Here is an 11,558-nt window from a genome sequence, read left to right on the forward strand (position 1 = left end):
AATCTGAGTTCGTGTGTTATATCTAGGAATAACTAGTGTTGCTTTCAACTTCTTAATTGTGGTTTCCCACAGAGTTCCAAATTTGTCCTCTTTGTTTACATAAATGACATCGGTTGCCGCCTTTATCATTCTTTAATTAAACTCTATACTAACGCTTCGACTTTGTATGCAGCAGATGGCAACATGCTCATTTACTCCTTTCCCAATAAACTATTTATGTTGAGAAAAACTACATTCAATAATACATTGTACACACGTAGACCTTGTCGAGAATCTAAGGGACATTGGTTTGTACATTATTCAAAATCTAAATCGGAATTACTGCATGCATTGTTTTAGCAAATAACTTAAGTCAAGAAATGGACAACCTGCAAAAGAAAAAAACAACACTTTTCTAACACTTTCTATTAAACAAAACTATTTCAACTTAATGCACTAAGTGTAGCATTTTCAAAATTCGATCTTAAACGCTGTGCTTAAATACTTTTTTGAAAACATATTTTTCTTCCCCTCACTTGCACTTTTCTAGGACATGAAATAATTACCTTTTGAAAATTGATTTTACACTGTAGTATTAGTTCACACCTGCTTTTGGAAGTACAATACATATTAGTTATAAAGTATTTAACACTGCAAAAACGAGCCATACATATTAAGATCCGAATATTTAACTTTGATAAATTGTGTAGAAATTGTAATTAGAACAGCTCTCTTGCTTTAAGAAAATGTCGAGCGTGACTGTTGGCAAAGAACACGCGTAGCTATAAACATTCAGTGTTGGCCATAACATAGAAGAAAATACATTCGAACATAACCGGTATAAATGTTCACAGCTATAAAAGGCATAATGTAACATAACGAATCCCTGTATTACTTTTTGATGAATGGCCGTTTGTTTGTAAACTGGGACTGTTGAAACATCAATGAATATTCACATTGGGTACTCTTGATTCATGATGTTATTTTCTTTCAATTGTTTCAGAAACAAGACAAAGAAATGTGGCCTGTTTACGACAAATATATGAGATGTCCATAAGATGAATGCAGCGGTTAACAATGCCAGCTATGCCAACCATCGATCTGGTCGAAATGGATAGTTGTGGCTCCCTAATTTCTAAAAATCGAACTGTTACAAGCTTATGTTATATAGAAAAACTAGTTGTTGTGGTTTGAAAACATATTGTTTCTTAAAGGTGAAAAGTAATTCTTTTTTTGTAATGTACTTTCTCCCATCTCAGATAAGTAGATCCAATAAATTAACGATGCTGGAGATTCCTATCTTGCCCACGGACAAAGATAAAACATGTACCCGTATGGAACTTTTTTTAATGATTTTCACATTGTAATTACTTCCCTTGTTGAAGACTGTCGTATGTAGAATCATAAAAACCTTCTTTCAAGAAATAATGCTTCACTCTCCTTAGAACAATAAAAACAGAAATGACATTTTACATAATCTGAGTAACTGCGCAATATCCATGACAACCACGAATTATCACATATACATACGCATCTATTTGCGATACGCACAAAAGAGTCCAGCAAAAATACATTTTACTTATTTTGTTTAACTGAAGTGAGAGAAAAGGAATACACCAACCCTCGCGCAGGGAGTTTTGCGAAATCTCGGTAAACCTCGTTTCCGCAAAACACCCTACGCTCGGGTTGGGATGCACCTATCTTACACTCTCGAAGATACTAATGGTCTATTCTAGAAGATGTAACTACTATTTATGAATGTTAACCCGTCATTGTTTTGCTTAACATGTAAGTACATGTTTGACATTATTTCAAATCTTATACCTTATATATCTTTGCATATGCATTCCATGCTTGAATGTTATTATATGTGTATTAACTACATCACTTTGTATTGGAAATAAAGAATAACATAGTTTACGATTTGGGCGTCTATTTTGCTTTTGTAATGACTACATGGAGTTTGAGCAGGCTAAAGTCGGCACTTTGCCACATCTCAGTAAGAGGCCATGTAGCTCCAACACATGAAGAAAGATATAAATGCGTATAGCTTGATCTTGTTTCAATTATCATCAGCCTTGTTTTTCATCAACGGATATTAAATGATCTACATTTTTTTCAATTCTAAGTACTAGTAATGCTCAAATGAATGTGCATATATCACTCCACGCCTATATCAAAAGCCGAACACTTTTGGACAAGTGAATTGTGAATCCGCCCGAAAAAGATTTTCTTAATATACATTGTCGAGACATTCACCGTTCAAACGTTATTTGTGTAATGAAAGGGGCCGTACTTAGAATTGAATGGCGCATAACCAGGGACTATACAAATATACATACAACGATGTAACTTAATACACATTATTTCTAGTTCTGTCTTACATGTGTTTGTTTTGGCGTTGAACATAGTTTTGATCAGCCAATAATTGTGTTACACCCGAAAACAGAGTGAGTAAACAGATATATTTAGTTGATAAACTTAATACCATAATGTTTGGTATGTCAAGGGTTTTTGTGGGTACTTGAAATAAAGATCTTGCCAAAGGTACATTTTATCACTAGATACTCTTCACACCTACGCATTCCTTTGATGGTTTGCTTATCAAATAGTTTGGTCTCACAGCAATGATATATATAAATATCATACAGACGCAAGGTATTGATACATGAAGAGTGTTAACTGCTTAAAAATCCGGCATTATTCAAGGCACGATGTTTGTACTTGACGGAGTTGGACATATCAGTTTGCCATAACTCCAAGCCCGTGTCACAGAACAGAAAGGTAGATTAACTGTGCCCAGACAACGCTGAACATAAAACTGATCGGAAACAACCTTGTTACACGCGTGGCACCTGATTAATAGGTGAGTAAATAATAAGCAATGTTATTACTGAACATAAAAGATAATGATGATAACAGTTTTATTAGATTTGTGTAAATAATAATGATGATGATGTTGATGATGATCGCTACCTTAAGTCATCTGTTTATTTTAGATTAAACACTCAGATACTTAAATGGGCCTAGACGTCATAAATATGTGAAATCATTGAAATAAGAGTTAGATCTAAGCTAGCCCTAATTAAGTATTAAAGGCGGTCGGAAGATGGTAAACATTAAAGGCAGTTTAAATTAAGTATGCTGTTTAAATAGCGAGGTTTTTTTTCCTTTAATAACACTCCTCTTTCTCGAAACATGCCAATTTTGACTCGATACATTACCCCACGCGTGCTGATAAGAATGATGCAAAGTTTTCTGTTCATAAGATATCTTTCTACGTTGTAAAATGATCGCGTTTAGTTCACGGTGTCTTAAAACACATCATAAATATAAAAATAAATACCGCGTTACTAGCGGTCGCCAATTTGGATAAATCCGAGTGATCCGGAATAATCTCCCAGTTGAGATAGTTTGCACAGCTAAGTTTAACATTATAATTGGCATTTATTACAGAATATTGTTGAGATTAGACATATTTATTTTAAAACGATTATGAAACAAGTTATCATATTTATCACTCTCCTTGGCACGATGTTACGCAAGAGTGTGTTCTCGCGTAATGCATGCAATTATTTCAAAACCTTGTAGGGCTGAAGACAAGTAATTTTAATCTCAGATATGAAAACTGTGTAGATGTATCATCAGTAAGAACAGCGATATTAGAATAATTCGCTTTTAGACCATTCTGCTATGGAACAGCCTTCCAAAGCCAATAATGTGCTCTTAAAACTACATAGAATCAAGAAGGCTGATTCGCATTTGAACAGGTCCTTTTTGACCATGCTCAATATTTAAATAATATTTTCATTTTTTACTAGTAAGTTAGGTAAAAAAATATTATAGCAATGTTTTTACCACATACACTACTTTGCTATCATGTTATTTACATGTACGTAATACTTCTTACAATATTTGCTGTTTAAAATGTATACTAATAGTATGCTTATTTTTTACTATTGAAAGAACCAGCCATTTTGAAGTGGTATGTCAACTAGCTGAACCAAACGCGTATAGACTGGCCGTACAGCCGGGAAAGAATGCTTTATTTTATGCAATGCCCTTTTTCTTTTTACCTCATGAATATAATTAGGAAGGGCTTGTGCACACTTAACAAAACAAATGCTTTGAAAAACAAACGCTTGCTAAAACACCGTTTATGCTAAACATCAACATATCACGTGTTTCGGTATTAAACATTTGACATTTAACATGAAATCACAAATTTTCACATACAAAACACGTCACATGTTTCATTATAAAAACAGTGTTCAAGCAAAAATATATGATCTTACATTAAAAAAGCCTTTGAAAACATCCTAGGTGTTTTAAAGTGAAACATGTGACAAGTTTAATTCTACAAATGTGTGTCATGTTTAAATTATAAACACTTATTTTTGTTCGGACAAGTCCAACTCTCATCAAGCGGTTCATGACATATTTATGATTTGTGTAGATAGTCAGTTGTATATTGACAGGAAAGTAATACACAGACTGAATCAAACATAGTCTAAAGGTTGGCATAGAATCAATTGCTTATCTTAACCAAAAAGTGTATGTGAAAACCATAATTTGCTTTACATTCAAAACCAGTGTTAATTATCTTAATTATTTTAGTTGGTTTAATGGATGGGACACCTTGTACAAGGATATAGACTAAAATTTAGCTGGAGAAAAAAACAGAAGTGCAAAGTACAAAAATGACATTTGGAAATGAGACTAATTTTATATACACATTAATCTATATAAACCGTCATTTTTTGGTACCAAAAGGCTTATTTAAAATGAAGTTTGGTCTCCCAATTTAAACCATTTTCTGTCATTTTGAGGAGATACTTATTCTTAAAAGCAGAACTTTACTGTATTACAAATTGTAGGATTAGTTATTTACCTACCTGGATCATGATAAGTACGAACAAAGAATACCTTACTTTTCAACGTTTAAAAAACCCTTAAAACTAGCTATATGAGTGATGATCGAGTCTAAAGAAATATCACCAATGCCAATCTATGTTAAAAATGACCAATATTTATCATAACAGTACAATACACCATATATCCTTACTCCAGTAAGTATTTACATATCAAACAGTTAACTTGCAAGAGAATCTTCTGTCTCATATTAAGAAACAATTTTAAGAATATGCTCGAACTAATATTTAATCAATGATTCACCTTTGTATATCAAGTTTATCGTAGACTGATCTCTTTCTATACAAAAACATTTTAAGTCCTGTACTTTAAGTTTAAGTTTATGTAAGAGAGACTACACCATGAACTTTTGCATACACTACATGAAACATTCACTTTCGAATTAGTTTTACTAAATAATTTAAGCTGAACACTCACGTATGTAGCAGTAGTTATATGTAAATATATATCTATCATACACGTTTGTAAAACAAGTTAATATTCGTAACTGACTTTACAATACAAGAGTTTTATGATAAACAATTAGATCGCAATACACATGCAATAGTTAGGACGCACACAAGTCAGCTGATCTTACTAAAAAGTGCATGTTGAACATATATACTTTTTCTTAATACGTTTTCCTTATCATTTGTGATAAATTCGATAAATATGTGCTTGTTTGGTCAACGTGTATAAATAGTGGTAAATAGTTACGTCTTATATCAGAACATAGGCCGCATTCAAGAAAAGTTCGTCTTTTAAGACTTCACATGAGTAACATTTTCCTTCATCAACGGGTATACGATTGTGTTTCACCCATCTTACATTACCAATTATAAGTCTTTATGCGGATTCACGTTTCCTTGATTAACAGTATTTAAACTTGTTAAAACTGCATGACATTAAAAAAGGCTGGAGATTAGAAATGGTATTAAAACAATGCTCAACTAGAGATTTGCAATATTCCAGTGACTAATTTTCGTACTCGACAATTTGTGAGTACCCATTGTTTAAACACAGTTCGAATTTTACAGTGTAAATATTTTTGTTTTGTTTTAAAATTTGTTTATTTGTGTGTGTACTACAAATACAAATGATTAAAAACGGACAAAGTACAATAACGCAAGCGTGTCTTTACCTTCATCAATTTAAAAGCTAGCTTGTCCGTTATCAGACGCAACACTTGAACGTTTAGATATGATCGTTATATCAATAGACCTGAGGAATGTGACTTAAGCACGCCAGGCATTTTTTGGTGAATATGTTGAAACCCGGTCCGACTAGAACGTTATAGTATATAACACACTATTATTGCATCATCCTTTTATCGATAAGAAGTAGGACAATTTATTGCATTGTCATTTCATGTGTGACGGGTTGATGAGAACATTGATTTTCTGAAATTTAAAAGAAACAGCAGAATTAAACGGACGAAGTAAGTAGTTTGTTTACAGTTGGAATTATAAGGAGTTATTATAGTATTTAATATTTGTCCTTCATATTATAACTTGTCTGACGATTCTATTTATTATTCAAAAAGATGCTTCAAGAAAAAGTATTAATGGGAGAAAAACAATGATGTAGGGTAATAATCATGTTAAAGTAGAGAATGGTTGATTCCTATGGCACTATCTTTAGTCTATTGTCTTTGACATCATTGTTCGATTACTCATATTTTTTTATTTCATAATATACATGCACTGATTATATTCAGTACTGGTATTATTGATTTTAAAGTCAATTTTGGGCGTTTTACAAAAACATAAATTGTATCTCTACATTGTATATATAAGGAGTGGATTAGGAGTGCTACCGTGTCACAAATTGAACCGGATGTTAGATCAACAACTCTCATGTTCTCACAAACGCCTTCATTGTTATCGACATTATGGAAATATTAATAGTAAAGTATGGTTATATAACTTGTTTGTCTTGTGTGAACATAGCTGTTTATTCAAACGTTAGTAAACAAATAAATTAATTTGTTTTGTTTTGTTCGGTGACATGGCAGACGAGCGATTGGTTGTTATTGCTTTAAGTGTGACGAGAATGTTTGTGTTTCTAAACACTGAACACTAGTCTCCAGTTTCTTTTACAATGATGTGATTATTGTGTAGATATATTTAGTTAACAGAACAACGAACATCAAAAAATCAAACGCTTCACAAAACTGTTTGCATTTATTGTAACGTATTGTATCTCAAATAGGTTTGTGAGAGTTGTGTTATAAATTTCATGCTTCATCACAACAAAGTTACAAAAGAGTTTTTAAGCTGCACCCTCACAGATTTACCGTTTTAACAACTTTTTTTTTATTTTTTGTCTTGGAAAGAGCAAATTTTTGTGTAAATATCTGCAAACCAATGATAAAATATTGCTGACCAAAGATCAGAACGCAGATTTGCATATTTCGGTTCGAAAATTATTGTTTTATGGCTTAAACCGTTACTAACGGTTTAAGAAAAATGCATAAAACATGATTTTTTGAACATAAATATAAAATCCTGCGATCTATTGTTTTATCAGCAGTCTTATATCACTTGTTTTCATGGACTTTCGCAAAAATAATCGTTCGTTTCAAGACAAAAATAATAAAGTTGTAGAAACGTTTAATCTGTGAGAGTGCAGCTTTAAGCAATGTTCAAGCTATGATTTGAAAAGCGCAAACTAGAGTTATTGAAGCTCCCCCTAATTATTGATTAAACCCAAATGGATCGATTTTTCTTTACACCATGTTTGTTATTTCAAATTTCGAAGGGTGTCCGAATTTCAATTTTGAATGTGTCGTTTTGTAGGGCCTCAGTGTACTTGTCTGGAGTTTGCTGTTGTGCAAAGTCATATTTTCCTCATAAAAATACAATGAAACATTTGAAACAATCATAATAGCATAAATACACGTTAAAAGTGTGCAGTAAGCGAATCTTATCATGGTTCTATCGGGATAGGTTATGGATTGTACTAGCAGTTGTTCTGTTATTTAATTGTCTTTGGTTGCATAATGTATATATCTATATGCTGACATTTCATTTGCTTCATATTAATTTTAGACTTGATATACACATATGGATGGCTATTCAATGATTCATTCTGTTAGCGGCACACCGTAAGGGCCAACAAGACATCAAACGAGTGACGATAACCAATAGCCTTACAATTAACAACATATATTTATAAACCCCGTGCCGACATTGTTTGAATAATTAAGACACTAACATTTACTCAAGTCTTATACGGAATTTGTGATAATTTTTAAGTAAAAAATGTGCAAAATCAAATAAAAACTCAATGCCATTAAACGTTACTTAAACACCTAAATAAGGCGATGGTGTTAAGATAGTGTTTTATAAGACCTCATGAAATATTACAAAAAATAACAACAACAACAACAACAACAACATAGGACAAACATCTGATTATCAAACTTTGAAGCACAGCTAAACAACGACAATCTGTTTTGAACAAATAGAAAATGGCGTGTGTATCTGTAGTGAATAGGCAACAATACTTCAGCTTTATAATGTTACCAATAATTATCCGTAATGTCTCATCCTTAAAAAAAGTTGCATCAAACCCACATCTTAACTTAATAATGTTTGACCAGACAAGTAGAACTTTCCCATAATTAAAGCTGTTTTTTTTTTTATGTTTCCAGCCTTGTAACAAGTTTTGCTGAGCAAATGATGATGAAAGTGATGTAGGTATCAAACTGAGAAAGAACTGCTATATTTCACAGATAAGCATGATTCTATTACAAGAGTGGTATAGATTATGAACTAATCACCATTTTATCCATGTTATTTGAAATATTTATTGAAGCATAACATTTGTTTGATATTGGTTGTGCTAACAAACTTGTACTCATTTAAACTTGTGATCAGATATGTAATCCTTGAAGGTCCATGTAACTCTATGTGTAGCATTATATTATAACTGAAATGCTGACTGAGTCGGTAGTGAAAAACATATGTATTTACCATATGAGACAATAACATGTAAGTCCTTCGAAGGAAACAACTAGCACTGTTATAAATATGTTGAAAAGCAAAATCAGGATTTTGTTACGACCATTATTAGTTATTTGATCATTTAACTATCGCTCCTGGAACTCACATTGTATCTGTAATACCAACTTTGTTATGTTACTAGTCAATTTATGTTATATACCTTATGTTAGTTGCATTACACTTTACATATGGTGACCTATAGACCCAACGGGTCGGGTGCAAATGTTTGTATATATGTTATAACTACTTTGTTTGAATTGCACATGTCACAATAATAAACAATTTACTTACTTACTTACATACTTACTTACCTACTTAGTTCAAATGTTACCGCGTTCGATATTCATTAATAATTCAATAGTTCAAAGAGTAAAGAACATAAAGATTCAAAACATACTTCATTTTATTTTATTATCTGGTAATACCCCAGCAGCATCGCAACATTTTTATTGTAAAAACTGAAATAATCATTATTAAAACAATCCAAAAGCAATGACTTTTTCCGATGATTGTCCTTCTTAAAAGGATGTCCATCGTCGCATCATTATAATGATTATTTATGGCAATTATTTAATTCATTATTATATTGGAATTAAGAGTTTAATTCTGACTGATTTCTGCAACTATTCAACGTCATCAATTGTTGAAAATATGAATAAATGTTATTTTGTTGATGAATTATCAAGATTATCGTTGTTAATGTTAATAAAACATTTCGTGATAGGAAACAAAATAAACTTATAAGCTAATTGAAAATTTTAAACAATAATTATGCGTGTAATTTCTGTTATTTACTTCTGTTTTACCTTTATTATTATTCCTAAGATTCGTGTCATTAAATTGAAATACACTATCAAGAAAGAGAAGCAAATGTATGTTCAAAGACTCAAAAATTTGCAAAGCCGCTCATTTTAGCAAGAAATGCTTTTTTTGTGAAAATTAAAAAAAAAGTTTGAGGAGTGTCGTTCAGTCATCATTTAGATTTTTGCTTAAACCTGCTGGTATTCATTGTTATACATGTAATTTGAAAATGCACATTTGGGCAAAAAACAAAACTACGTTGATAAAACAAACAAAGTCATATTGAAGTTGATATACGTTTTGTACATGCATGAACAACCATGACATTGCATGTTTAATGACATTCCAAATATGCAGTCCTAACGACAATCCAGATAAAATCTGAATGGGTATATCTGTGTAAGATGACAAGTCATCAATTGATATAAAAAAGCTGATTGTTAAATGAAGGATTAGTGAAGACGTTTTGCTTTAAAATGTATTATGTATCTATCTTTGCAGGTTCTGTTTAGGAAGGTAGGCAATAATATTTATGTCGGAAAGACAGATCCAGTTCCGGCAAGGCTTATAGAAAATACTGAAAATGAGTTTTCAGTGACGCTTAGGACTAATGAACAGAATTCCCAAAAGCCGAATGAGGAGAACATTAAAAAGGGAACGAAGAAAGACGACGGTTTCACTGATAAAAACGAAATGCCAAGAACTGAAACTTTAAAAGCAAAATCAAAAGAGAACGAAAGACAAAGAAAACGCGTTAGAAATGAGTATTTGTCCCGATATGCAATACACTCGAGGCATGAAGTTTGGTGGCAAGCCTTAGCAGCCTTAACATCCAGCTTTTTTGATTTATGCTCAACTGTCCACAGCATCAGGTGAGCGTACGATAATTATAGATATTAATGTTTGTGTTGCACCTGCTGTAAACGATTTTCGTAAAATACTTAATCTATGTAAATATTCAAGACCATTGTACAAATAGGAATGTCTTAGACATATGAATAATAATTATGCAGTTTTCATTTATACATAAACATGTAGTTCCATTCAATGGAATACATGATGTTAACTAAGCTCTCATCATTTTCGTGCTAACGAAACTAATATAGTCATGTCAAGTTTATTATTTAATTGGTTAATAAAGGTCCAGCAGCGATAACAGAACATACGACATAAAATATATTAATATAAATATATATTAATCATAATAACATCACTTAATCTGTTATGTGCTATATATTTAAATATTCTATGTATTAAACTTTTAAGCGATCTTGCTTTTCTTACATTTGTACAAAGCATCTGTAACAATATTATATTGATTAAGGTAAGGTCATCGAAAAAGAAGCTGGGAATGATGGGGCTGCAGAGAGTAGCTGTCTCGTTGAAGTTGACGAGAAAAGTGAAGTTAACCTTAGATGGACAACACTAGAAAACAACCAGCTCATGGATGCCATTGTCGTTGGCAAACTAATTGCCAACTATGATCTATGTCACCGTGATTACAATCTTTACAACAACAATGATTCTAACCTGTATGCGCCCTTTATGTTTAAAAATAAAACTTGTCAACTTACAATAAAGAAAGTAGAGAGGCAGATTATTAAAGTTCTTTTTACTGGTACTAATATTGATAGTTTCGAGGTTAGTGGCAAACGAGCAGCAATCTGCAGGGATTCTACTTCAGGATGGATATATCTTAATGGTATGAATTCGTTTTAAAAGCATTTTTAGCTCAACTATTCGAAATGAATGGACTCCAACTTCTCTCCCCGGTGTCGGCGTCTGAATAAAGTGTTACGCGTTTTATTATGACTCCAATACTGTTCATTTAAGGTTTAAGGGCAAATTGACAATTTCACT

Source organism: Mya arenaria, chromosome 16, assembly GCF_026914265.1.
Source record: "Mya arenaria isolate MELC-2E11 chromosome 16, ASM2691426v1".
Classification (NCBI taxonomy): domain Eukaryota; kingdom Metazoa; phylum Mollusca; class Bivalvia; order Myida; family Myidae; genus Mya; species Mya arenaria.